This window comes from Onychomys torridus, unplaced genomic scaffold (assembly GCF_903995425.1).
Source record: "Onychomys torridus unplaced genomic scaffold, mOncTor1.1, whole genome shotgun sequence".
Classification (NCBI taxonomy): domain Eukaryota; kingdom Metazoa; phylum Chordata; class Mammalia; order Rodentia; family Cricetidae; genus Onychomys; species Onychomys torridus.
Genome location: NW_023411606.1, coordinates 1 through 4,045, shown reverse-complemented (window position 1 = coordinate 4,045; position 4,045 = coordinate 1). Strand labels below are relative to the sequence as shown.

The 4,045-nt window shown below is 36.9% G+C and overlaps 1 pseudogene; it reads left to right on the top strand.

Moving 5' to 3' along the window:
• The first annotated feature begins 3,489 nt into the window (after positions 1–3,489).
• Positions 3,490–4,040, top strand: LOC118575259 (annotated as a pseudogene).
• Positions 4,041–4,045: the final 5 nt, after the last annotated feature.

Below are 4,045 nucleotides of genomic sequence, written 5' to 3'. Positions count from 1 at the left end.
GGTGGGGGGTTGGCTCTGGGAGAACAATGCTGTTTTTATGCTAACCATTCAAGGAATTAAAAGGGACTCCATGAACCTAAAAAGAAAAAAGTTACATGATAAAAAACTAGAAAAACAACAAAATGAAGGATGGTATGAATTTCTATTCAACTGGTCACCCTGGTTAGCTGTTCTATCAGCCTTGGCTGGGCCCTTGGTCCTCTTACAATTGGCCTTAGTTTGCAGACCTTGCATCATTAATGTCATAGTCAGGTTTGTAAAGGAGCAGATCTCCATGGCCCATCTGATGGTTTTAAAACAATACAAGCCTATAGTTCTGGAGGATACATTTTCAGGATTTGAGATGGTACACTACTCACGGGGAATCAGAGGGCAAAGAAGACAGGCTCCTAGTAGCTCTGCCAGAGACCAGGCCTCAGTTTTCATTTACTGGAACTGAGCAGATAGTTCTCTGGAAAACAACTCAGTGGCAAGCAAGCAGCAGGCACCCTACAGCCTTCTGCTAGCTAAAGAGCTCTCCCATACCCTGACACTGGAAAGTCCCTACGCACTAGAGCCACCTACCAATCCTCTAACAACCTATAAACATTTTTATTTATACCTCCCTCCCACTCAGCCCCAAACTAATCTCACCTCTCCGAAATTCCCCTAATCTTGCTTAAAAGAAGCCTGCAAACTTCCCTCAGGTTCACTATTTAGCCACTTTGCCAGACGGTTTGACCCCAGGGTGATGGAATTTCTATTCTCAAGAAATTAAATGTTCTTGTTGATTACATATGTGTCTAGTGGTCTTGTATATAACTTCTTGTGGACCCTAACACTAATAGGTTAATTCCATAAGGTTAGTTTCTTGATAGATTTTTAAGTTCATCTGGAAAAATAGTGAAGACATGACTTAAAAGAGTTTATACAAAGACACTATGCATGAGTGCAAAAGGGCACTCCCACAAGCCAAAAGGTTGTTTGGTGAAAGTATCAGTAAAAGGACTGGGCTATCTCTCTAAGTCATGGCCTGTGAAGATCACCCAAGGTGCTACAAACTATAAAAGCTATGGCTACTGCATTGAGTTGCATATGAGAACTATATGGTGAGTTCCTTTCACTGAGGACACCACTTACTTAGCAGCATGACATAGAGAAATTTAGGCTGGTACTGAACTGGATGATCTCTCCTTTCTGATTGGATTTCATACTGCTGGAAGATACCATAAAGGCTACTGAGAGAAAGTGTCACTTGTTGGGTGTGGTCTTTGCATGCTACTCTAGTAACACTATGCTAGGCAATATGTGCACACTGGTTCAATAAGGCATGAAAGCCATGTATGAAAACAACTGCTTTGTAACATCTGATATTTACTGTAAGCCAAGTCAAAAGACCACAGCAGTGTGTTCATAGACCCCAGTGGAGAAGCAACTGCTATTGTTCTGTTAAGCACATAAGATATGACTGTCAAATTGCCTTCTAAACATGTTATCATGACCAAGATTATAACTGCTCTCACTCACAGTTGAGCATGAAAAGAACATTCTCCTTTCAAATGGGAAGTGTACTACAGATGTTGACAACCAGCCAGATCCTGAGAATAGGTGACTGCTTCTATAGCATAGTAGAACAACTTTTAGGAACACATGGAAATGAAACCAGACATCTATTTTATATCATAGAAGGTTCAAGAAAATTACAGAAGACTATATTATTTCATTCATAACAAATTAGTAATAAATTGAACAAAAATTGAATGAAAGAAGCAAAAGTGATACATTTGTATTTGGTTTAGCCTAATATAACCTGAACTTTAAAATAAACTTAAAACTAATATTCACCTAAGATAAATTTACCATATTCTTTGAATAACTATCAAATGGAAGCATGTTAATTCTTACAAAAGAAGAAAATACCACTTGAGATTGACAAACTCCTTGAAGAATAGTTGTGTGTGTGTGAAATGAGATAATAATCCCCAGTGATTTGAATTCACCCTTGAATCCAGAGACTTAGCAGGGACACATCCTTGACGACAAACAATGGCAGTAATAGACAGCTGGGCAGTAATAAATGCAAAGTGACCTTGACCTTGTTACTTTGCAATGGATTCTTGTTGGAAGATGTAAGTTTGGGGATTTGGGGGTAAATTTGGTTTACTGGTTTGAACTTTATCTTTGGGAAATATTTTATTCTTTAGAAATGTATCCAAATTTGTAATATTTAGTGGATATACAAATCAGGTGAAATAAGGCAAGAAACTAGAACAAAAAATAGCTGAATCAATTTCTATTTCCATACTCAAACTCCTTTGAAAATTCAGGTAATGTTCATTGTTAAAGATTTCTTATTTATCTGGCCACTGATAAAAGCAGAAGATAGCATTTTCTTTAAGCATACAGGAAGTTACTCCTCAAGCAAATGAAGTCATTATCTTTAAATACTTCGATGGCAAACTATTGGTAACCTCTTGTGGAAATGCCTGCTTTGCTTATTCACAGAATATTCTAGTATCATAAGCACTCAATATGTTAGCCCAACAGAAGATATAATGTCAAAAATCAAGTAATAAGAGTGCATGTAGCATTGGGCTGGATGAACCTGGGTAAAATTCTTAATTTCTTAGGTTCAATATTTACTCGCCATTGTACTATGTAGAAAACCATGTGAATATATTTACACTCCAATTAGAAAACACTGATTCCTTTCTAGTTTTCTAAGTTCAAGTAAGAGAATTTATCTTTATGTGGCCTTGCTTCACTAATAGACTATATGAACATTGTACTAAGAAAGCTCAGCTTTCGTGTATTAAGCACATAGCCACAAAACTACTCTGTTGTACATCCAAAATGTGTATGTGCTCTAAACTTCATTGTGACTCTCTAATAATAATAGTTCTTAATAAGTTTAAATGAAGTTCAGCCTGCTGGTGGTTCATATGCTGATTCTGGACTTCTTGTGTAGTCATAAACTACTTGCCATTTTCAAATTAAATAGTCTTGATAAGATAGAAATAATAATATTGCTTAATACTAACTGTTAGTAACTAAACAACCATATATAAAATTCTATGTCTTGTTCTGGTACTTAGTAAGCATGCAGTAAGGTTAGCCATTATTTAAGTCTTCATCACACAATTCTGTGCTTACACATTATCTGTCTTGTTGGTATTTATAATTTTAGGTTTTTTTATATAAGTCTCACATTTTTAAACTTTATTTATAAAACCACATAGGTATATATTACTATATATACCTAAAAAGACAAGAGATACATTATTTTAAGAAAGGTTGCTAGCATTTGTTTTCAAATTCTAAGTCACATTAAATGAACGTACTCCCAGAGTCCTGACTAAAATTTTGTCACATAAAACTGTCAGTGATTTTTAATGATCTATTTATTTGTGATACCTTAAGATTGAGTTGCTGAAAATAAAGTCATTTTTATAAATCCCTTCCTGTAATATCTCCATCACAGCCTTGCTCTGGCAGCAGCTACACTGTCCCATGGCTTTCCTGGAGGATGGGAACCACACTGCAGTGACAGAGTTCATTTTATTGGGCTTAACAGATGACCCAGTCCTTAGAGTCATCCTCTTCATTATCATCCTGTGCATCTACCTAGTGACTGTGTGTGGGAACCTCAGCACCATCCTTCTCATCAGAGTCTCTTCCCAGCTTCATCACCCCATGTACTTTTTTCTCAGCCACTTGGCTTCTGCTGACATAGGCTATTCATCTTCTGTCACACCCAATATGCTTGTCAACTTCCTGGTGAAGAAAAGTACCATTACCTACCTTGGATGTGCCATTCAGCTTGGCTCAGGTGCTTTCTTTGGAACAGTTGAGTGCTTTGTTCTGGCTGCTATGGCTTATGATCGTTTTATGGCAATCTGTAGTCCACTGCTTTATTCCATAAAGATGTCCACACAAGTCTGTGTCCAGCTGCTTATAGTAGCATACGTGAGTGGTTTTCTTAATGCTTCCTCCTTCACCATTTCCTTTTTTCTTTTCTCTTCTGTGGACCAAATAGAATCAATCACTTTTTCTGTGATTTTACTCC